General features: G+C 34.9%; 1 pseudogene; it reads right to left on the reverse strand.

Annotated features, from left to right (window-relative positions):
* LOC112674791 (transmembrane protein 138-like) overlaps positions 1-23965 on the reverse strand; it is a 33519-nt pseudogene extending 9554 nt beyond the window's left edge.
* Between the last annotated feature and the right edge of the window lie 2437 nt (positions 23966-26402).

Genomic DNA, 26402 nt, shown 5'->3' on the forward strand with positions numbered 1-26402 from the left:
TTTGATTTCAGAATTTTAATTATATATGCCTGGTTGTGCTTTGCCTTTGAATTTATATTACTGTGCATTCATACTCATTTTTGAAAGTGTGGCTTGATAAGTTTCATACATTTTGGAGAATTTTCAGCTTGTATTTCTTAAGACATCTATTCTCTCATCTTCTCTATTCTGAAACTGTAATAACACACATTTTGAATCTTTTTACCATATCCATATGTTTCTTTCAGACTTTTCTGTAATTTTCATCTCTGTTTCTTCCTATTTCTATCTGGCTATCTTCTGATTATGAGTCTTTGAATTCTCTAATCCTCTCTTCCATTATATCTCAGCATGTATTTGTAGCTACTATATTTTAATGTCTAGGAGGATTTGCTCTTTTAAAATGAATAGATGCCAATTTTCCAGTGAAATTATCCATCTTTTAAAATCTATTTTATTAACATTATTAGTTTAAATCCATTTTTGAAAACTATAGTATCTGGATCACTTGTGGGTTTATTGCTTTATCTCTGTTTTTGATTTTTGTCGTTTCATCTTATCTCTTCTTACTCAGGATAATTCTTATTGAACGCAGGGTACATGAACAATAGCAAAGGCTTGAGATAATGTTTTGTTTCTCCACATTAGATTTAATTTTCTTCCAATAAGTAAATGAAGTATAGGCAGAATGTCATACTCCAGCTCAGGTTTGTCCCTCTCTCTCTCTTTTTTTTTTCTCTCTCTCAGAGTTTGCCTCTTTCAAGGTCTCATGTGAAAGCCTGAATTTTAACCATAGTGCCTCATTCTTGTTAGGCTGTGATGCCAATTTTTTGTCTTTACTGTGTATATTCTGGAAACCCTGATTAGTGTTACAGCCTCTTTGGTGTCTGCTTTAACATTCTCAGCATCCTCCAGTGAAAGTATTGTTTATTTCAAGAGAGAATATGTGCAGATTTTGGGGCTCATTTTATTTTATTTCCATGATAGTGACACTCCTTAAATCCCCAGTGCCTTTGTTCTTCTCTGATAGATCTAAACACCTTAAAAAAACAAAACAAAACACTTTACTTGTTTTAGTTTTACAATAAAATTAGTCTGATAAAAGTTTTACCACTCTAGTTAAATGTGGAACTTTCTCTAGAAATATATTTGGGATTAAAATTTGCAACTAATTTGGGCAGAAGAGTAGAGGTTCTCAACTCACCTGGTCCCACCAACTTACCTAGATAACTTTCAAAGCATCCTGAACACATATGAATTTGACCTGAGATTTAAAGAGAGAACAGCTGGAATGCTACAGAGAGAAGGGTTTTTGCTTCTAGCAAGAATCCTCTAGGGTGAAATTTACTTAGGTCGTGCTTGATATTCTTGACTCAGCTCACTTATACAGCCACTCTGCACTGAGGAAAATGACTAGAAGGAAGAACTCACCATAAAAGAAAGAAGCAGAAACAGTACTTTCTGCCACAGAGTTATGGAATATGGATTACAATTCGATGTCAGAAAGCCAATTGAGAAGCACAATTATAAAGCTACTGGTGGCTCTGGAGAAAAGCATAAAGGACTCTAGAGACTACATTACTACAGAATTTAGATCAAATCAGGATGAAATACAAAATCAATTAAATGAGATGCAATCCAAACTAGATGTCCTAACGACAATAGTTAATGAGGTGGAAGAAAGAGTGAGTGACATAGAAGACAAGTTGAGGGCAAGGAAGGAAACCAAGGAAAAGAGAGAAAAATAATTAAAAGACCATGAATAAAGGTTAAGGGAAATAAATGACAGCCTCAGAAGGAAGAACCTATGAATAATTGGGGTTCCAGAGTGCACCGAGAGGGCCAGAGGGCCAGAAAGTATATTTGAACAAATCATAGCTGAAAACTTCCTTAATTTGAGGAGGGAAACAGGCATTCAGATCCAGGGGATAGAGAGGTTCCCCCCTAAAATCTATAAAAAACATTCAACACCTCGACATTTAATAGCGAAACTTTCAAATTCCAAAGATAAAGAGACGATCCTTAAAGCAGCAAGAGACAAGAGATTCTAAACGTATATGGGGAGAAATATCAGATTAACAGCAAGCAGCCCTCTATACAGAGACCTGGCAGACCAGAAAGGGCTGGCAGGGTATATTTAGGGTCCTAAGTGAGAAGAACATGCAGCCAAGAATACTTTATCCAGCAAGGCTCTTATTCAGAATAGAAGGAGACATAAAGAGCTTCCAAGATAGGTGGAAACTAAAAGAATATGCGACCACCAAACCAGCTCTGCAAGTAATATTAAGGGGGGCTAGGTAAAAAAAAAAAAAGAGGAAGCCCAAAGAAATAAACCACAAAAATAGGGACTGAATAGGTATTATGATGACACTAAATTCATATCTTTCAATAGTTACTCTGAACATGAATGGGCTAAATGATCCCATCAAATGATGCAGGGTGGGCAGCCCAGGTGACTCAGTGGTTTACTGCTGCCTTCAGCCCAGGGCATGATCTGGTCCCACATCAGGATCCCTGCATGGAGCCTGCTTCTCTCTCTGCCTGTGTCTCTGCCTCTCTCTCTCTCTCTGTGTCTCTCATGAATAAATAAATAAAATCTTAAAAAAATGATGCAGGGTTTGGGAAGATAGAAAAGCAAGACCCATCTATTTGCCGTCTACAATAGACTCATTTTAGATGTAAGGACACCTCCAGCCTGAAAATGAGAGGATGGAGAACCATTTACTATTCAAACGGTCCTCAAAAGAAAGCTGGGATTGCAATCCTCATTCAGATAAATTAAAGTTTATCCAAAGACTGTAGTAAGAAATGAAGAGGGACACTATATCATACTTAAAGAGTCTATCCAACAAGAAGACCTAACAATCATAAATATTTATGCCCCTAATGTGGGAGCTGCTAAGTATATCAATTAATAACCAAAGTAAAGACATACTTAGATAATAATACACTAATAGTAGGAGACTTCAACATGGCACTTTCTGCAAATGACAGATATTCTAAGCACAACATCACCAAAGAAACAAAAGCTTTAAACGATACACTGGAACAGATGGATTTCACAGATATTTACAGAACTTAACATCCAAACACAATTTGAATACACATGCTTCTTAAGTGCACATGGAACTTTCTCCAGAATAAATCACATACTGGGTCACAAATCAGGTCTCAACTGATACCGAAAGATAGGGATTATCCCCTGCATATTTTCAGGCCACAATTCTTTGAAACTAGAACTCAATCACAAGAAGAAATTTTGAAGAAACAAACACCTGAAGGTTAAAGAACATCCTACTAAAAGATGAATGGGCCAACCAGGAAATTAGAGAAGAATTAAAAAAGAGTCATGGAAACTAATGAAAATGAAGATACAACAATTCAGTGTCTTTGGGATTCAGCATAAACAGTCCCAAGAGGGAAATACATTGCAATACAACCCTCCCTCAAAACATTGGAAAAAAACTCAAATACACAAGCTAACCTTGCATCTAAAGGAACTGGAGAAAGAACAGCAAATAAAACCTACAAGCAGAAGAAGAGAGATAATAAAGATTCAAGCAGAACTCACTGAAATAGAGCCCAGAAGAACTGTAGAACAGGTCAACAAAACCAAGAAGCAGTTCTTTGAAAGAATTAATAAGATTGATAAACCCCTAGCCAGCCTTATAAAAAGAAAAAAAGTCTCAAATTAATAAAATCATGAATGAAAGAGGAGACATACCAATCAATACCAAGGAAATATAAACTATTTTAAAAACATATTATGAGAAGCTATATACCAATAAATTAGACAATCTAGAAGATATGGATGCATTTCTGGAAATCCCAAATTACCAAACTGGAACAGGAAGAAATTGAAAACCTGAATAGGCCAATAATAACCAGGGAGGAAATTGAAGCAGTCATCAAAAACCTCCCAACACACAAAAATCCAGGGCCAGATGGCTTACCAGGGCAATTCTATCAACATTTAAAGAAGAAATAATACCTATTCTACTAAAGCTGTTCGAAAGGATAGAACGGGATGTAATATTTCCAAACTCGTTTTATGAGGCCAGCATCACCTTAATTCCAAAACCAGACAAAGACCCCGAAAAAGGAGAATTTTAGACCAATATCCCTATGAACACAGATGCAAAAATACTCAAGATACTAGCCAATAGGATCCAACAGTACATTAAGAAGATTATTCACCATGATCAAGTGGGATTTATCCCTGAGATGCAAGGTTGGTTCAATACTCGTAAAGCAATCAACGTGATAGATCATATCAACAAGAGACAAAACAAGAACCATAGGATCCTCTTGATAGATGCAGAGAAAGCATTTGACAAAATACAGCATCCATTCCTGATCAAAACTCTTCAGAGTGTAGGGATAGAAGGAACATTCTTCAGTATCTTAAAAGCCATCTATGAAAAGCCCACAACAAAAATCATTCTCAATGGGGAAACACTGAGAGCCTTTCCCCTAAGATCAGGAACATGAAGGGGATGTCCACTCTCACCACAGTTATTCAACATAGTACTAGAAGTCCTAGCCTCAGCAATCAGACAACAAAAAGAAATAAAAGGCTTTCAAATTGGCAAAGAAGTCAAACTCTCCCTCTTCACAGATGATATGATACTGTGCATAAAAAGCCCAAAAGACTCCACCCCAAGATTGCTAGAACTCATACAACAATATGGCAATGTGACAGGATGCAAAATCAATGCACAGAAATCAGTGGCATTTCTATACACTAACAATGAGACTGAAGAAAGAGAAATTAAGGAGTCAATTCTATTTACAATTGCACCCCAAACCATAGGATACCTAGGAATAAACCTACCCAAAGAGGTAAAGGATCTATACCCTAAAAACTACAGAACACTTCAGAAAGAAATTGAGGAAGACACACAAAGATAGAAAAACATTCCGTGCTCATGGACTTGAATAATTAATATTGTGAAAATGTCTATGTTACCCAGGGCAATTTACACATTCAATGGAATTCCTATCAGAATACCATGGACTTTCTTCAGAGAGTTGGAACAAATCACCATAAGATTTGTGTGGAATCAGAAAAGACCCCGAGTAGCCAGGGAAATATTGAAAAAGAAAACCAGAGCCAGGGGCATCACACTGCTGGATTTCAAGTTGTACTACAAAGCTGTGATCACCAGGACACTATGGTACTGGCACAAAAACAGATACATAGATCAATGGAACAGGATACAGAACCCAGAAATGGGCCCTCAAATCTATGGTTGACTAATAATTGACAAAGCAGGAAAGACTATCCACTGGGAAAAAGGACAGTGTCTTCAATAAATGGTCCTGGAAAATTGGACAGCCACGTGCAGAAGAATGGAAACTAGTCTATTCTCTTACACCATAAACAAAGATAAACTCAACATGGATGAAAGATCTAAATGTGAGACAAGATTCCATCAAAATCCTAGAGGAGAACACAGGCAACACCCTTTTTGAACTTGGCCACAGCAACTTCTTGCAAGATACATCTATGAAGGCAAAGGAAACTAAAGCAAAAATGAACTATTGGGACTTAATCAAGATAAAAAGCTTCTGGACAGCAACAGAAACTGTCAACAAAACTAAAAGATGACAGAATGGGAGAAGATATTTGCAAATGACATATAAGATAAAGGGCTAGTTTCCAAGATCTATAAAGAACTTATTAAATTCGACAGCAAAGGAACAAACAATCCAATCATGAAATGGGCAGAAGGCATGAACAGAAATTTCACAGAGGAAGACCTACACATGGCTAACAAGCACATGAGAAAATGCTCCACATCACTGGCCATCAGGGAAATACAAATCAAAACCACAATGAAATCCCACCACACACCAGTGAGAATGGTGAAAATTAACAAGACAGGAAACAACAAATGTTGGAGAGCATGTGGAGAAAGGGGAACCTTGTACTGTTTGTGGGAATGTGAACTGGTACAGCCACTCTGGAAAACTGTGTGGAGGTTCCTCAGAGTTAAAAATAGAGCTACCCTATGACCCAGCAATTGCACTACTGGGGATTTACCCCAAAGATACAGATGCAGTGAAAGACCAAGACACCTGCACCCCAATGTTTATTGCAGCAATGTCCACAATAGTCAAACTGTGGAAGGAGCCTTGGTGTCCATCGAAAGATGAATGGATAAAGAAGATGTGGTTTATGTACACAATGGAATATTACTCAGCCATTAGAAAGGACAAATACCCACCATTTGCTTTGATGTGGATGGAACTGGAGGGTATTATGCTGAGTGAAGTAAGTCAGTCGGAGAAGGACAATCATCATATGGTTTCACTCATCTGGGGAATATAAAAAATCTTAAAAGGGAATAAAGGGGAAAGGAAAGAAAATGAGTGGGAAATATCAGAGAGGGTGACAGAACATGAGAGATTCCTAGTCTGGGAAAAGGAACACGGGATAGTGGAAGGGGAGGTGAGGGGGGTTGGAGTGACTGGGTGATGGGCACTGAGGGGGATACTTGACGTGATGAGCACTGGGTGTTATACTATATGTTGGCAAATCGAACTTCAATAAAATTTTTTTAAAAATTTGCAACTATTTCAAATGAGAGCAAGTTGTGTTCACTGGGATCTCAGAAAAGAGAAAAAAAAAGTTTCATTTTTAGACCAAAACATATTAAACTCTAACACTTTTCTTTGAATTAGGCTTTTAATTTTAATATCAGAGAATCTATTGATAGCTTTCAATTGTCATAATTTCTTTTTTACCTTGGTCATTAATAGAAACCTATCTATATCTATCTATCTATCTATCTATCTATCTATCTATCTATCTATCTATCTATCTACAGAGAGAGAGAGTTGGGAGAGATCTTTTTTTATTGTGAGAGCAATAGAATCTTCCTCAAAACAAAACAAAACAACAAATAATAATTGTCTGTATTAAGGAAAAGAGAAATAAGCAAGACTGGTTATACAATTTGTCTGTCATAATTTGACAGAATACAATAGAAAATTCAGGTCCCTTGCTTAAAATGAAGAATTTCGGGCAGCCCTGTTGGCTCAGGGGTTTATTGCCACCTTCAGCCCAGGGCCTGATCTTGGAGACCCGGATCAGTCCCACGTCGGGCTCCCTGCATGGAGCCTGCTTCTCCCTCTGCCTGTCTCTGCCTCTCTCTCTCTCTCTCTCTTTCACTCTCTGTTTCCCATGAATACATAAATAAAATCTTTAAAAAAAAATGAAGAATTTCAAGGCACTTAAAGCAAAACATTAAGTAGATTTGAGAATAACAACTGTTCCTTCTTCGGATGCCTGGGTAGCTCAGTGGTTGAGCATTTGCCTTTGACTCAGGTCCTGATCCCGGGGTCGGGTCTTGGGATACAGTTCCGCATCAGCCTCCCCGCAGAGCCTGCTTCTCCCTCTGCTTATGTCTCTGCCTCTCTCTCTGTGTCTCTCATGAAAAACAAAACAAAATGAAACAAAACACAACTGTTCCTTATTTATTTCTAAAGTTTATAAATAGGCTAAGGTAGAAGCAACTCTAAAAATTCTCTTCATTGTAACGTTCTAAGTAATTTCTGTAAGGATGATTTGTTTTTTCCCAATATATTATATATATAACTATATATTATATATATAACTATATATAATATATATATTATAGTAATATATAATCCACTAGGGAAAAATTCCATATAATAAGAATGTATACAAGAGATATTATTTTTAAAAAAAGCATATAGGTGAGCTATGTAGGAAAATAACTTAAATCTCTCTGGCCATAGTTAGAAAAAATACAAAAACATACATTTTATATATTAACTATAATGTATATTTTCTTCTTGTGAGCTTCTCTGAGAGCTGCCCACTTTATGCTTAGAGCCAGTGTTTGCATTCTGGTGTGTTATTCTGAGCCCATATATCCACAAATGGTATAACTTTTTTCTGGTCATGATATTTTTCTTGGCAAAAATTAAGTTACGTGAAAAATCAGCTAATGTAGTCTTAAAACCCTTCTAATTAGAAACATTTAACAAAAGTGACTTTGAACTACTGCTTAATAAAACAATAGTCAGACATAATTTTTTCCCCCATGTGTGTTTTCTCATGCTTTTGAAATTTCTTGTTCTGTTTTTCTGGCCTAAAATATTTTTATCATCCTGATTTTACTGGCAAACCCTTGGTTTAATTTCAGGATTCAGTTTAGACAGAAAGTCTCGTTGGAAGTTGCTGGCTGAATTCTGACTCTGTGCTTCCATAGTATCTTATACAGACTTAAAACATAACGAGCCATTAGGTACAGAATATCATGTACCATCAGTTTGGCTACTTTTTATGGCAGTGCCCTACTTTATTAATCTTTGTTATTTCAGCCTTTCTCAGGTGTTCAATAAACAACTTTTGAACTAAACTGAACTAAAATAATCATGCTCATAAGTTCACTCATCAAACATTTTTTGGACAATGAACATATACTACGCTGCAAGACAGATTTATCATTGCCCTTAGAGAACTTAAAAATACTAGCAATAAAAATTACAAACTAAAAATATTGTGATCATTGGTAAATAGTAAAGAGTGTTAAGGGCATGTAACTGGATCTTAGGTCCTTGAAATTGCTCAGTTTAGAATGAAGTTGCTAAAAAGATGTATTTAGTATTAGCATTACAAATTATCAGAAAGATTGTACAGACAACTAATCTTATTAAGTCTATTTTCTCTTTGTTATTAGATAATGATGTCATCTCCCATTTACTAATTTCAGACTTTCTGATTGCCTTTGTATTCATATTAACCCTGAAGCAAAGAGATAAGGAACTGGAATTTTATTTATTTTTTATATATTTTTAAAGATTTTATTTATTTATTCATAAAAGACATACAAAGAGAGTGAGTGAGGCAGAGACAGGCACAGGGAGAAACAGGTTCCTGGCAAGGACCCCGATGTGGGACTCTATCCCGGGACCCCAGGATCATGCCCTGAGCCAAAGGCAGACGCTCAACCACTGAGCCACCCAGGCATCCCAGGACTGGAATTTTAAAAGCATGACTTAGATAGTGAGGCTTTGCATTTTCTTAATCCCTACTACCTTCCCTTATTGACACTTCCGGTTCTTCTTGTGAGGAGCCTAGCCCACACCTCCTGTTTATTGGCGTCAAGACAGCCCAGGATTAATACAGCCTCCCTCCAACAGGAAGAAAAAAGAAAATAGATTTCTACAAAAATTGTAAGAAATAACCTCCGTGTCATTTTCAGAAATCTATGACAGCCATTAAATTTATGCCTTCCTATTACAAATATCTACTATATATTTGTTCTTTGATAATATTAAAATGTATAGTAATATATAGATATGAAAATATGAAATCATATGTCACATAAATAGTACTTTAGTGTGAAGTGTCTTATTTGAAGATGGAGGTGGCATGAGCATAGTACATCAAAAACTTTTAGTCACTTAAAATCCTTGTTATGGAACTTGGTTGTTTGAATGTGGTCTCAAGTCCTATCACATCAAGTTTTAAATGGAATGGACTCCAAGATCACCTGGTCACTCTGATGATCTTCATTTATGCTTAGATTACTCTTCAACTACTGACCTCTACCTCTGAAGCCAATAATGCACTACATGTTAATTAATTGTATTTAGATAAAATATTTATTTATTTATTTATTCATTCATTCATTCATTCATGACAGACACACAGAGAGAAGCAGAGACACAGGGAGAGGGAGGAGCAGGCTCCCCTTGAGGATCCTGATGTGGGACTGGATCCCTGGACCCTGGGATCGTGCCCTGGATCAAAGGCAGACACCCAACCACTGAGCCACTCAAGTGTCCCTAAATAAAATATTTTTAAAAGATTACTCTTCATCTAGATATTATTCATATATACAGCTGGAATGTTTGCCTTTTAAATCTGACTTTTTCTAACACAGAGATGGTAATTTGTTAGTTTATATCACTAGCATATGTAATGTATATCAAAATATCATTTACTTTATTGTCATCTTTATTTGTGAAATGAACATTCTCAGCTTTGGCTAAAAGCTGTGTATGATTTAAAGAGTGAATGGGTTCTTGGAGGATATGATGAATGAGAAATTCTTTTGGTCTCCTATACCTACTATTCCTTATTGCCTTACATTTCTCCAAGCATGTGTTTCCTATCATGAATATTTTAGTAGTTTAATCTCTGTTACTTTAGAGGAAACTGCTGTTCAGATAACTTTAGGGGACAAGTTTACCATATTCAGGTAGCATATCTTGAGAAACACCCTGTGCATTTTTGACCTTAAGTACAAATCTGCTAACTAGTCTCATATTACAGAGAAGCAAAGTTTTTCCAAAAATAGAGGAAAAAAATTCTTATTCTTGGGTAAAATAGTCCATATATGGTATGGGCCACCATGTTTGGAACTTATGCTCCCTATATGTGTTCGAATAGTTAAGTAATCAGAGTTCTGCTCTTCAGAGAAACTTGGGTGAGATAACCTTAAAGTCCTCAAATTTTAATAGCAGAATGTAATTAAAATGTGAGCTTTGGGGTTGGTACTTTTTCAAGTGGATACCATGATTAATCTACTTTTTTTTTTTTTTTTTTTTTGCCCTCATTCTTAAAAGACTGAGTCCACAGACAGATAGTTTTATCTTTCCTACCCATTGTGGGAGATAGAAAATTACCTCATGTACATACACTAGCCTTTGATCTTGGGACACTAGGACTAAATTAGTTTAGAAAAATAATTATAGTCTAGATGAGCTAAGATTCTTCTTTCCTAAGAGCAGAGGAATAATATAGCAAGTTAATTTTAACACATTATTTCTAAAGCCTACATGGCCAGAGGTATGACATAACAAATCTATGTTTAAATTTTAAATTGGTTTTCAAAAGTCTTAACAGAGCTGAAACATGACACAAAATGTCTCCATTTTAACATCAGAGGAAACTATTTGCACATATATATTTTCTAGACCTCACACTTATATCTGTTGAATAATGATTTCTTATTAAAATAAAAGAGAAAAAATATTTAAAAGTGTAGTAAAACCTCTTAAAAGTCTAGAGAAAGTCTACATTACCTTTCCTTTTCTAAATTACATATTTTAAATATTAAAAAAAACTGAGTCATGGGACACCTAGGTGGCTCAGTGGGTTAAGCATCTGCCTATTGCTAAGGTCATGATCTCAGGGTCCTGGGATAGAGTTCTGCATCTGGCTCCCTGCTCAGGGAGGAGTCTGCTTCTGCTAATATTTGTGCCCTTCCCCCTGCTCTTCTGTCTCTGGTCTCTTTCTCACTCACTAACTTCCTCTCAAATAAATAAAATCTTTAAAAATAAATAAATATGAAATAAGTCAATCAGAGAAAGACAATTATATGATTTCACTCATATGTGGAATATAAGAAATAGTGAAAGGGACTCTAAAGGAAAGGAGGGAAACTGAGTGAGGAAAAATTAGAGAGGAAGACAAACCATGAGAGACTCATAATTCTGGAAAACAAAGGGTTGCAGAAAGGGAAGAGGTGGGGGGATGAGGTAACTGTGTGATGAGCACTGGGTGTTATACATCGGCAAATTGAATTTAAATAAAATATTTTTAAAAAGGCACTCTTCTAAAAAAATAATAATATTAATAAAATAAAAATAAATTTAAAACTCTGTTGTTATTCATATGAATTTTCTTTCAGTCTCTGGGGATTCAAGAAGTAAAAATCATAGGAAAAAAAATAAAGAACATTCAAGACTTTAGGAGACTGACAATAGAGTAATTCAGATTTTCTTCCTGAAAGGTGTACTTGTGTTCTTTCTCTAAGCACACCAATTTGTGGAAGGCCCATCTGCATCATTTGCAGGACGCAGTAGAAAATGAAGATACGGAGGCACCCCGGGTGGCTCAGCGGTTTAGCGCCGCCTTCAGCCCAGGGCCTGATCCTGGAGACCTAGGATCGAGTCCCGCGTCGGGCTCCCTGCATGGAGCCTGCTTCTCTCTTGTCTCTCTCTGTGTTTCTCATGAACAAATAAATAAAATCTAAAAACAACAACAAAAAAAGAAAATGAAGATATGAGGCCTCATGCTAGATTTTTAACATTAACAGGACAGCCACAGCAGAGCATGAAACCAAGTGTGAGGTTCTCAGCTTGGGGCTCTGTTGTGTGATTGCCTAAATGCATGCCCATGAAGCCACCTCTACTTAGGTATTTTCCACATAGTTGCTTCTCGTTCTAACATGGCTTGTCAATTCTTTGCCTTTTTCCATTTTAAAATCACACTGGTACTTATTAGGAAGTAGATGAATATTTATTAAAAATACTAAACATGTTCATAATTTTTGATGTAAAAGAATAATGTTCTAATACATTTGGTGAGTTTATTGGTTGGAATATGTATTCGAGAAAATTATCCTTGGTTAATTTATTATAAATACTGTGTGTAGTAAAACCAATGAAGAACTGGCTAGTGAATTAATATCAGTCGCTCTGTAATTGATTTATTTAGATAAAATCATTTAACCCTTGTCTATCTTGCTTAAGACATTATTTCATCTAATATCACTAAGGTGCGGACTAAGTTTTGTTAAGTACCCATTGACACATTGAGATCAATTAGATCTAATAAAGAAATGAACGCTATTACAGTTATATGAAAATAAACTGTTAAATTTGATTACAGGCTGAAACTGTAAGTAAATTAAGAGTGAGTAAAGTTCACTACTGAAAATTATGTTCCATTTATTTTAAATTAGCATGGGAAAACTATCACCTTATGGCCTATAAAAATAATTTTGCATATATTTGAAATAGATATGTAATAAGTTATTAGTTTAAGATTTCAAAACCAGACATGTATACAGTGCATTGATTTCTTTCATTTTTTCATATTTAATATATGGCAACGGATATATACATGGTACCAAAAAAATAATGAAGGCATCATAATTGAAAGCCAGAGTCCTAGCCCAGCCTACTACTACTACACTCACAAGTTTGATTGTTGCCCCCCACAATCACTGAATAACATGGTCTGTGTTCTTTATTTATCTTTAGAAATTATCTTATGACTTACTACGATGATGGCTAAGACTTTATAACAAACTCACTGTCATATACTGCTACTAATATTATTTTAAATTTTTGGTTGTTTATGATATTTAAATAATACATTGAAACTTCTGTTGCCTTGACTTGCCTCTCAGGTGAAGAAAATTCTTCCAATTCCTTTTTTTTCTTCTTCCAATTCCTTCTCCTTCTCATCCATCATTTTTTGGCAGTTATAAAAATCTTTGTATTTATGTTGTCTAGGTTGATTAAAATTTACATTGTTGAGTTTTGAAGTTTTCAGTCAAGATGAAAATAAATAAATAAATGTTACAATTCTGAAACTTGTAACCATGCTACTTGCATAGACAGTAGGATACTGATGACAAACGTCTTTCTCTGTGGGTCAGGGTCCTAGCTTTGAACTGCTCAAGTTGGAACTCTCCTCCTATTGAATGGATTCTGTTTTCTTACTCTTCATCAAGATCTCAAAAATGTTTATTTGTGGTTATTTCACATTTGAATCACGTTTGTCTTTTCTTTTTCCAGAATTTCTATTCCACCTTTATGCTGCCCTTATTGGCTAAAGTTATGTGAGCTGTGTTTAGCATGGACTATTTATTCCATATACTTTTTGGTATCTGATCTGTTCCTCTTCTTCGAGACTATTTTTTTTTTTAGAGGTCACTCAATTTATGTTCCGATTTTAATGTTTTATTTCAAGGTCTCCTTTGCTCACATAGCAAGTTACCATTTCCTTTTTGCTGGAATTCCAGATGAATTTCTCTATTGTGGGCATAGCCTTCCTTTATTTTTACTTTTAACTCATATTTCTCTTCTTAATATGTTCAAATAACACCCTTAAAAGGAATTGAAGATAGGGAGGCAGGCAGGCATGAAAAACAAGGAGCATGGAAGACAAAGGAGGAGATAACATGGGAGGTAAAATTTCTGTCTGGTGGTCCTGGTAGATAGAGAATTTTAGGTTCTAAATCATATCTTACAATCAAAGTATAAGGAGGGATGCCTGCGTGAAGGGCTCCTGGGTGAATCAGTGGGTTAAGTGTCTACCTGGGGCTCTGGTCATGATCTCAGGGTCCTGGAATTGAGCCCCATTTTGAGCTCCCTGCTAAGTAAGGAGTTGGTTTCTCCCTCTGCTCCTCAGCCTCATGCTCATTATCTTTCTCGTCTCTAATAAATAAGTAAAATCTCTCTAAAAAAAAAAAGTGTTGAAGATCCTGCACAATTTTATTTGTAGATTCCACTCTGATGAGAACTGATGCAACTAACCTGTACTTTCTCTCTAGAAGCATGATGCTCTGGCACCTGGGTGGTTCAGTTGGTGAAGTGCCAGCCTTTGGCTCAGGTCATGATCTCGGGGTCCTGGGATGGAGTCCCACATCAATTGTCCTGCTCAGTGGAGAGTCTGCTTCTCCCTCTGCTTCTGCTGCTCCCCCTGCTTGTGTGCTCTCTCTTTCAAAAAAATTAAATAAATAAAATTAAAAAAATAGAAACTTAATGCTCTGCATTTCTAAGTTATGTATCAAGGGGAAGATTCATTTAGTTATATTTTCCACCTATTTTCAATGTAGAAATAAGCAGGTCCTTTTACTGTGAAATTTGTGATATCTTCCCTCCAGCTTTTATAAATAACTTCTTTTCTCACTGGAGGTATTTCCCCCCTTTCCATTTTTTCCCTCTTTTCCTCTGCTTAAATTCATGCCATTCATGCATGGACACTATTGGAATGCTGCATTAGGCTGCTTTTCTCTCAAGATCAATCTCAGTCTTTTTTTTTTTTTTTAATTCTAAATAAGGTTTCTTTCATTATTTTTTTCATTTTTTAATGCTTTAATTTTTTTCTTTGCACAATGAGTACACAGTCTTAAAGCTCTTTCCCAACCCATCCCCCCTTTTTTGTAGTTCATTTTGTATCTATTCCATCTTGATGTAACCAATACATTCTTGAGTCATTCTAAAAATATAAATTAGAGATGTTGAAATGTTCTCTTGAAGCCTGCAATTCTAATTGTTTTCATTCTTTCTATGCTGTTAGTTTATCTTAGTCATTCCTTACTCTCCTGCTGTTCATCTTGTGTGTAGCAATAAGAAGATATTTTAGATTCTGGAACCAGCATCTACCATAGGATCCCTAATTCTTTCAGCAACTCTGTAAATTCTCTTGAGGCCTGGAGTTCTCCACTGGTCCAGGTAAAGTCTATGCCACTTAATCTCTGCCCTCTGTGTGATCTAAAATGGCCAGATAAAGGGCCAAGAGTGTGAGGAGTGTCAGCTATCCCAGTTCCATTTATGGAGTCCCTATTAACCACTCTCACCCCCATTGCTCCCAGTAAACAGCCTGTCTTACTTTCTTCCAGACCTGGATCCAGGAGCCTTTCCAGATAGTCTGTCTAGATCTCCTGAATATATTCTTTCTTCCTCCTCTGCTACATCAGTAAAGAAGTGTCTACTTAGTCTCCCATAAATTGATTTAAATATGTCACCCACTGTGCTCCCCATCCCCAGCTCATGCAAACATCCCCAGACTTCTTGTGTATAACAAGTACATTTAATCACTTTCATTTTAAATGGATCTAAAGATGGATAAGTGTCAATATATATGTGCTCAGACTACTCTTCTACATTTTCTTTGTTCCTATTTTATCCATTTTTCTTTGGAATTTACATTTTCTATATGTTTCCCTTCATAGTCATTCTTAAAAATAATATGTATGTTCCTATCTTCAACCAACAACAACATTTAATTCCCTTTGTTTTTGATGAACTTTATTATTTTGAAGCTACTCCCTATTGAGAAATAGCACAGTAATTTTAAATTCAAATAATTCAAATATATTTTTCTAATGTATTGTTCTGTCATCATTTCTTTTTTAAGTTTCTTATTTTCATTCTAGGCTTAGATTTTTCTTAGCATAAGCCATGTTTGATACTTTCTACCATGGTCTACTAGTAGTAAGCTTTCTTATTCATTCTTTTGTCTGGAAATACTCTTTCTTCCCTTAGTCTTGAATGATACCTTAGTGGCATATGAACATCTAAATTAGTTGTTATCACTGAATACATGGAAAGTGTACTCTAGTGTCTTGTCTGTATTGTTAACATGAATCCTGATATTGATCTAAATTTTTATCATGTTATGTTTGTAATTACTACCCTTTCTGTCTGCTTTCACATTCTTCTTTCCTTTGATTTTCCTTTTTCTTTTTTTACTATAATGTACACATATATGGAGTTCATCTATATGTTTGTATAGATATACATATATATATAGAGAGAGATACATAGATCTCCATATCTATATATCTATGGAGAGAATAACTTATAATTTCTTAATGTGAAATTAATGTTTTTCAACAATTCTAGAAAATTATCAATTATTATTTCTTATAATACTGCTTCTCTCAAATTTGTTATTTAATTTTATTGCATTTGTATTATACTCTTCCATTTTACTTTGGTACCTCTTAGCCCTTTTTTTTTCTTTATTTCCCATTTTCTTTTAGAAATGATAATTATTAGATGTGGTGGAACCATTAGCTAAAAATACTGTGGTAATTGTATTGCAATATATAAATGTATAAAATCAACATATGTACACCTTAAGCTTACACAGTGTTCTATGTTGAATATATCTAAAGGAATCAGGAGGGGGAGAATCCCTATGGGTTGTGTTGAAGTCAATTGATACAGTGTTATTTATTTACTTTTCAGAGGTTGTATTTTTCTGTTTTCCATTTTTTCCTAAGTATTCTGCTGAATTTTTAACTTAAAATAGATGTTTTAACTTAAAGAAATTCTAATGGTTATATTACCCATCAACTTGCCAATTTCCCTAATGTCTAACTTTTTATTTACTTATTTATTTTAGGTTTGTAAGCTTAGTCAGAGTATAGTCTTCTTCAGATTTTTCTGTTATTTTTAAAAAAGTTTTTTTTTAATTCCAGCATAGTTAGCACACAGTAGTATATTAGTTTCAAGTGTATAATACAGAGATTAAACAATTCTATACATTACTCAATGTTCCTCATGATAAGTGTACTCTTTAATCCTCAACACCAATTTCCCCCCAACCCCCCACAAACCTCCACTATTGTAACCATCAGTTTATTCTGTATAGTTAAGAGTTTGTTTCTTAGTTTGTCCCTTTTTCTTCCTTTTCTTGTTCATTTTGTTTCTTAAATTCTACCTGTGAGTAAAGATTTCATTCTTTTTATGGCTGAATAATATTCCATTATACATATATATGCCACATTTTCTTTATCCATTCATCTATCTAAGGATGCTTGGGCTGCTTCCATAATTTGGCTATTGTAAATAATGCTGCAATAAACATAAGGGTGCATGTATCCCTTTGAATTAAGTGCTTTTGCATTTTGGGGGTAAATAGCTAATAGTGTGATTGCTGGATTACATGGCAGTTCTATTCATAACTTTGTGAGGAAACTTCATACTGTTTTCCACAGTGGCTGCACCACTTTGCATTTCCAGCAACAATGCACAGTTTCCTTTTCCACAGCATCCTCCCTAACACATGTTGTTTCTTGATTTTTATTTTTAGTCATTTTAACAGGTGTGAAGAAATATCTCATTGTGGTTTTGACTTGCATTTCCCTGATTATGAGTGATGTTGAGCTTCTTTTCATGTGTCCGTTGGCCATCTGGATGTCTTCTTTGGAAAAATGTTCATATCTTTTGCCCGTTTTTTTAACTGGGTTATTTGGTTTTGAGTGTTGAGTTGTAGAAGTGTTATACACATTTTGGATACTAAACTTTTATCAGATATGTCATTTGCAAATATCTTTTCCCATTCAGTAGTTACCTATTCAGTTCTATTGATTGTTTCCTTTGCTGTGCAAAAGCTTTTTATTTTTATTTTTGCTTTTATTTCCCTTACCTCAGGAGGCATATCTAGAAAAATGTTGCTATGGCCAATGTCAGAGATTATTGACTGTACTTTCTTCAAGGATTTTTATATTCTCAGGCCTCACATTTAGGTTCTTAATACATTTTGAGTTTATTTTTGTATATGGTGATAGAAAGTGGTCCAGTTCTATTGCTTAGCATGCTGCTGACCAGTTTTCCCAACACATTTGTTGAAGAGATGGTTTTGTTTTCCATCAGATATTCATTCCTCCTTTAGAAGATTAATTGACCATATAATTGGGGGTTTATTATTGGGTTCTGTATTCTGTTCCATTGTCTATATGTCTCTTTTTATGCGAGTACCACAGTGTTTTGATTATTACAGCTCTGTAACATAACATGAAGTCTGTAATTGTGCTACCTCCAGTTTTGTTTTTCTTTTTCAAGATTACTTTGGCTAGGGGAACCTGGGTGGCTCAGTCGGTTGAGCATCTGTCTTCAGTTCAGGTCATGATTCCAGGGTCCTGGGATGGAGTCCTGTGTTGGGCTCCCATCTGAGTGCAGAGCCTATTTTTCCCTCTCCCCTCTGCTTGTGTTCTCTTTCTTGCTATCTCTCTTTCAAATAAATAAAATCTTTAAAAAATTACTTTGGCTATCCATTAGGATCTTTTGTGGTTCCATACAAATTTTAGGATAGTGTGTTCTAGTTCTGTAAGACATGTTATTGGTATTTTGATAGGGATTGCATTAAATCTTTAGATAATTTTGGGTAGTATAAAAAATTTTAACAATATTTGTTCATCCAGTCCAAGAGCATGGAACATTTGTCCATTTCTTGGTGTTATCTTCAATTTCTTTCGTTGCTGTTGCATAATTTTAAGAATACAAGTCTTTTACCTCTTTGTTTAAGTTTATTCCTAGATATTTTATTGGTTTTGGGTATATTTTTCTATTTCTTAAGTGTCTAGGTGCTGTTCCTCCTTTATGGACCATCTTTGATGATATCTAATTGTGGATTCTTTTTTCTTTTTTCTTTTTTTAGTTTTGGACTGTAAACTAATCCAAGAATACCAATCTAATTTTGGTTAACTTATGGCAGCTCTGAGAGGGCTTAATTGTGGAAATACCTCTGTGTATAATAGATAGATTTTAAAAAAAATATTTTATTTATTTATTTGAGAGAGAGAGAGAGAATAGAGAAGGAATGAGGGGAGAAGCAGATTCCCTTCTGAGCACGGAGCCCAATGCGGGGCTGAATCCCAGGACCCTAAGATCATGATCTGAGTCAAAGCAGAAACTCAACTGGCTGAGCTACCCAGGCACTCTGTAGCAGGTAGATTTGATCATACTAATATTTTGGTTTGGCAGTATAAGTTCAAACTCTGACTTTTTCATAGCATAGGTTAGAAATTTGATTTCACTCACAGATGATAATTTATTATTATTATTTTTATTCTCCTTCCCCTCCTAAAAAGCCTTGGCCCTGAGTGCATATTAGCATCCCTCATGGCTCCTTGGTCAATAGATAGAGTTCTACCTCCTGTCACTTGGGGCAGCCTCATGAGAATCTGTGTAGAAATTTCACTTGGAGTACCCTGGTATGTGCAGAGGTGAAACATTATTTTGTAATTTTCTCACGATAACATGTGAGATGTGATACAACATTATTGTAGGATCTTTTGGCAGAAAATGGTCTTAATTCAATCCACCATGCTGTTAGATAATTCTTTAGAGTAGGTTACAAATTACTTGAATTTTCTTTTTACCCTGCACATACAGACTTTTGTTTTAGATTTGGCTAACTTTTTCTTTAAGTTGCTAGATTGCAATATTTTAGGCTTGGGGGTCATACAGTCCTGTATTATACTCTGTAATTATAGCATGAAGGCAGCCATAAATAATACACAGCTAACTGAGTTAGGCTATGTTCCTTTAAAATCTTCATTTATAAAAACAGCCACTTGGCTGGATTTTGCCTATGTGCCATATTTTGCTGACCTCTGGTTAAATTAAACTTTTATTCTGATTCTGTAGACAGAAATCAAGAATATATGGTTCTTTTTGAAAGTGTTCATAAAAACATATGAATATGCATGAGGTTTTGTTAATATGTGCAAATCTGAAAATATGCAAATGTGTGTAATAATGTCTGTATGTGAGTATATGGATATGGGTAAGAAAGTGTTTGATGCAGGTTTATGTGCATATACCTATAATTTTTTTTCTCTAAGGAAACCTTACATCTTTTTTCAAATGTTTGAAAATCCAAGGTTCTGAACATATTAATGAAATCATGCAAATATTTCTGAATTCTAAAACTCCAGAATTCCTTGATAAGCTTTTATCTTAACACATTTCCTTTGCAGAATAAAAATAATTCATTGCATTTTAAATAACTTTAATATTCTGATCCCCCTTTTCACCTGAATGTGGGCAAGGAAGGGAGAGCAGGTGGGAGATAAGTGAAAGGCAGTTTGATAAGATGAGATGGGAACATCCTTTTTGGATAATTTTAAAGCTATGCCATAATATTTAAAGAACTTCAGTTCAACTTATTGAACAAAATACTTCCTCTCTCGCTAATTTAAACTGCTAATTTTAACCTCCTATCAGCAAAACCACATACTTGATGTTCAACTTCTGATGCAGAATTCAAACCACCCATCTGGACTCACTGTATTCATCATTAATTGTTGGCTCCAAAAATTAAAAAATAGTGCATCCATAGCTTTATCTTTTGAATGAAATACATGCTTCTTCTTTTCTTCTCTTTCCTTTTCTTTCTTTCTTTCCTTCATTTTATCACTTGGGCTAATATAGATCTACTAATAATTCCAAGTGTTTATTTCAGACTTGTAGTCAAAATTTCTGTTTAAGGTGGTTGAATCGGAATAGGTCATCACTGGCAGGTGTTTTTGCTTAAATTGTTTCTTACAGAATACAGGTAAATGAATAATGTTCTAATAAGTTCTTTCTGAGCTTCTGTTATGATTTCTCTTTCTATTTTTAATCATTAACAAGCATCAGTAGTCTCTTACAATGTGTCTGTCTGTAAATCTACTTAGAAACATTACATTAACATTTGAGTTCAGTATAACAATAGGTATTGATAAGGTTTAAAAATCCAGCTTGAACAGTCTGACAGTCAAAAGTAAGTTACATGTCATAATTTGAATATTAACTTTTTGAAAAAATGAAATTAATTTATTCTTAGAATAGTAGGTTTCAGGATCACATTTTAGAATTTTGTAACAACCAGAAGCATATTATTTATACATAATAGACCATGAAATATTTCTTCCTACACATTAAAAAAAAAACCCAGAACCAAATCTAAAATTCTCATTCATCTAATTTCACACAGTGGTCTTTACAGGGCAATTTCACACCAGTGGTTTGTATATTTTTTGTATTGTTCTTCTTGTCACTGACAAAACAATATTTGTATGTTAAAAATACATTTTTATAGGTGCACCTGTGTGGCACAGTTGATTAAGCATCTGACTCTCAGTTTGGCTCAGGTTTGTGATCTCAGGGTCCTTAGATTGAGCCCAGCATTGGGCTCCTCGCTCAGTAATCAGTCTGCTTCGGATTCTCTCTCTCCTTCTCCCTCTGTTCCTGCCCCTGTGCTCTGTGTTTTTCTCTATCTTTCTGTCTCTCCCTCTGTCTCTCTCTCAAATAAATAGATCTTTAAAAATTACATTTTATATGTATGTATATATTTGTTTAGATATATAGATATGTGTGAGTTGGATATATCAATTCCTAAATGCAACAGGATTGTGTGGGCAAATTTTAAACAATCACCAGCTAATGATGATGTAGCTTTATTTTTAAGGGGAAAAAAAATCAAAATGTGACTTGTTGATTGAATCTGGGTTCCACAAGTTAGTAAAACAAATGCATTCATTTAAGGCTTGCATGTACAGAATTCCACCTATAGAACTATTAAGCCTGAGACACAGAAATATGGCAGGTTTTAGAATCCTAGCTAACAACATTTAAAAATATATATTTTTTATTTATTTATTCATGAGAGACACAGAAAGAGAGGGGAAGAGACATAGGCAGAGGGAGAGGAGCACAGTCCTTGCAGGGAACCCAATGCGGGACTGGATCCTAGGATCCTGGGATCACCAGCTGAGCCAAAGGCAGATGCTCAACCCCCTAGATGCGCCCCCTAGCTAGCATTTATTTATGACATTTTACTGGAAGACAAATAAGTCCTACTCCTACTCAGTTGGAGGGCTGAGGACACTAGTAGTCACAGATAATCCATAACTACAGAGGAAGGACTCTTATAAAACCTTATCATAACTCTTTTAGATCATTTTAACATGAAAAATGAAGAGGCACATGAGTTGTGTCTGAGTTTCCTGTAGAGAAAAAAAAGTTGTAAATCTTTAAGTATCTGCTTAGACTTCTATGAAGGTAAAGCATTGACTAATATTAACCCCTTGTAAATTTCTTGCAGTTAGATATGTGTGAAATACATTTTTTTCTATGAGCTATCACCCAGCAGTGATTGTCTGATCACCAGCTTCGAGTTTACATGTCCCAGGAGAGACATACTATATTATGTTTTCCTCTTGGAGCTGCATGCATTTTTCTATTTTTAAAAAGATTTTATTTATTTATTGGAGAGAGAGTGTGAGTGAGAGGGAGCAAGCACCAGCGGTGGAGAGAAGCAGAGAGAGAGGGAGAAACGGACTCCCCACTGAGCAGGGAGCCTGAAGTGGGGCTTGATCAATTCTGAGACTACAGGATCATGGCCTGAGCCAAAGACAGATGTTTAACCTTCTGAGTCACCCAGGCATCCCTATTTTTCTATTTAGATAAATTTGAAAACGTCATATAAGTCAGCCATTCAAGGATCCAGATTAGAGCTATGCATTAAGAGTAAGTGGGTCTGGGAAGGAAGGCTCAAAGGAACTGAAAGCCTTGAAATAAACTGAAGTGTTTAACCACAATCCCCCATTCTTGTTCATCTGTTCATGTACTAATTAATTCATCTGAACTAATGTCTATTTATTATTTAAGCAATGCTAGACCCTATTCCAGAAGTAAAGATTAATAAAGTGAATAGAATAGACAAGTCTCTACCATTTTGGTGCTTATATGCTAGTGGAAGAAGTCAAACAAAGACATTATACAAAACATGCATAATAAAAAAAAACATGCATAATAAGTTGGATGATCATGAGTGCAGCAAAAAAAATATAAAGCAGGAAGGAAGATATATAGTTTGTACAAGGAGGACCAGGGAGACAGGAGAGGCACTCTATGGGTGTCAGAACAAACGCAATACAGAATCATATGAGATTTAGATTTCTTTGGGATAACCTATTGAAATGGGAGTAAGGTGCATAATAAAATTAGGCCTGATGATCTCATGACTAATAATCATGTTCAAGACCCAAAGAACCCCTTTGATGAACAGTTGCTTCTCTTTTTAGTCTCTGATCTTTTCCTGGTAACTTGTAAGAGCTAATTTTTTTCTTTTGTACAACCTTGCTTTAGTAGTTTTTATGTCAATTCTTGGCCAGGACAGGCCCCATTGCACTACTTATTGGGAGCAATACTTTCAGTTCCTGACCTTTTCTGTATGGTGCACCGCTGTAAAGATTATAGAAGGGCTTGAGATTTTACTCTAGAAGCTAACAATTTAGCCTACCATAATTTTATAGATGCTAACAGAACACACAGACTCCTGGGCCAGAGACAAAGAACTTTATTACTCGTGGCACAGCAGAAAACACCACATGGTTAGGATGGCAAACATGTTTTACCTTTTCCCCAGAAAGAGCCATTATTTTGAATAACCTGGTAAATAAATTGATCGACCTCTACCCTAGAAGGAGACACTCTTTTCTTTTAAGGCTGTTTTCTATATAAAAACTTTTAACAGGTAATTCAGAACAAAAGCTGTCAATAGCTCTTCACAAGATGCGTAGAATCACAAAAGACCTGTAGAGAATTGTCTTCTATCAGCTTTTAAATTGCTCAGCAGCATCACAAATGCCAAGACTTTCATGCTACCATTGATATTTGTAGCCCTTACTACTTACCTCTTAGCCATGTTGCCTTAATTTCTGATCACCTCCCTGATTCTATGGATCTTCAAAATTCAGTATTCTATATTTGCTATTTCCATAATAAAATTTAGTTAAAATTATATTAAAATATAACTGGTGAAAAAAAATATAACTGGTGACCTATATCTTATGGAAATTTGAAGTAGCTGAAGTTTAAGTATTCTAAACTTCCCCTATAATATTTCTGGGTAGAATATGTTTTATCTATTTTCTTGCCTTAAGGAAGGCTTGTGAACAGTAATTTGTTTTAGTGTATTAATAATTGATAATGGACTGAATTAATTACCCCTGCAAGGACATTTGTGTTTTAACAAGTATATAGTCGTAACCAAAGGAACTGTCATTATTTGTACAAGCAATAAAGGTTAATGGAAAAGTTGTTTTAGATCAGAAGAAGCCTTTTGTGACCTATCTATGGGACTCCATCTAATTTAGAAAGGGACTTCATCATGTGAGTATAGTGTGTGACCTTAGCTGCATAATGCAGGCCCTGGTGACCCAGACCTGCTTCATCCAGAGCATTTCTGCTTTTTTTTTTTTTTTTTCTGTTATATAGTGGATCCTCACTAAAGATTTCTTTGAATTAAGAGCTATTCAGCTCAAGAAAGGAAAACAAGAGCAGCAACAACAAAAAACATCTGAAGGTCACGAGTCCAATTTATTTATGATTTGGATCTGCCCATACCTGAGTTCTTGATTCTTTTCCTCCTATCTGTTAAACATCACTGAGGGGAGGAGGCAACACATTATTTCTACCTGTGTTTTCTATTAACCACAGGACTAAGTTTTAAAATCCAAATCTACCTCAGTAATATCTGGAAACATTAGTTCATGGTGATGTAGTAATTCTATACTCTAAAGAACAAATGTTAGATAGAATGTATAAATCACTTAAAAATATCCAGATTACCTGAGGAAAACATTTTTTTCAATTTACTTACAGAGCATTTACTGCAAATTTCTATTATACATAGACTGAGAAGACACATTTTCTATTATTTTTGTTGTGACAGAATGTGGTGTCCATGAGTACTGGAAACAACCTAAGATGTAACGTTTGAGTTGTAGAGTAGAGACTCAAGTAGGTTGTGCATAATTGGTGGAAATTTGCATTATGACTTTCCAGAAAAAGTGGTAGTTCTTTCTATGACTGTATTCCCAGAATACCCAATTATTTTAACTCAACGAGATATACTAAAGACTTCTATTTTAGGGGCTCAATCATTAAAACTGCATGACAGAAAGAAACTTGATTATAATATCTGGTAGAGTTAATAGTTCTTGGAATTTAAAAAAATGTAGTTTTTTTTCCTTGGGTTATTATTTTTCTTGTAAAAATGCATTTAAAAAAGAATGGCTTTCCTTTTACTTTCCCAAGTAATTACGTTGTTAAAGCTAATTTTAATTTTGATTTGGTTACCAGTTTTAAGGAGGAAGAAACTTCTAATAATTTAAACAGTATCCATGTTTGTGATGTTCATAGAAATTCAAGCAAAAGTATTCCTAGTCTACAGTAAATTCTTCTGGGTCAGGCTCACACCACTACCCCTCACCTTCAAGGCATGTTTGCCTTTAGCCTGCATGATCATTTGCTAAACATGTTGTGATAATCTATCTACTTTGGTTGACAGCATTGAGTCCTGCCTAGGTCTAGACTGCATCCCTCCAGGAGTTACACAAATAAATTACTGTCACTTCTTCTACTGCCTATTAAACCTAGGAAATCAATATGTTTCTCTGTGTGTGTGGGCTTCCAGGAAGAATTCTCATAAAAACTGTCAAATAAATGCTGCTTGATAACTGAACTAGTTCCAGTTTCAAGCATGTGATGTTGCTCTTCAGGAACACACTGTAAAACAAAATGTTACCACAAATTTAATCTGGATATTTTTTAAAGAAACCAAGTACTCATAGGAATTCTGTTATAGATGGGCTCCATTCTCTAAAAATTAAATGCCATTTTGTTTTTGTCTTATTTAGTTTTCTGTCAATTTATTTTGCATATCTCTAAGATCACTCTTCAAACAGTTGTAGTAAATGGTCTTTAAAAAATTTTTATTTCCTTTTATTGCCTTTATTTCAGCCTTATATAGTATCTTGAAGTAATCAACTTTGTAGCTTTTCATTCAGTTTTGGCAATTTATATCTATCTAAAATTATCTTTTATGTCTATACTTTAAAATTGATTACTTTAAAATTTATGTATGGATAATATGTTCCTTTAAAAAGTAACTTCTCAATTTATAATGTTTATTTGGATTTACTATTTTTTATCAGCACTTTGCCAAAGATTTAACTGTTGTGTTTTTTGTTGTTGTTGTTTTTAATATACACTACGCTTGATTGCTTTTTTCTAGTTTATTAGTTTCTAGCTTATTCTAGTTCTGTTTTTAATTTTTAAATGTTGTACTAAATAATGGA

Source organism: Canis lupus, chromosome 14 (assembly GCF_003254725.2).
Source record: "Canis lupus dingo isolate Sandy chromosome 14, ASM325472v2, whole genome shotgun sequence".
NCBI classification, from domain to species: Eukaryota; Metazoa; Chordata; class Mammalia; order Carnivora; family Canidae; genus Canis; species Canis lupus.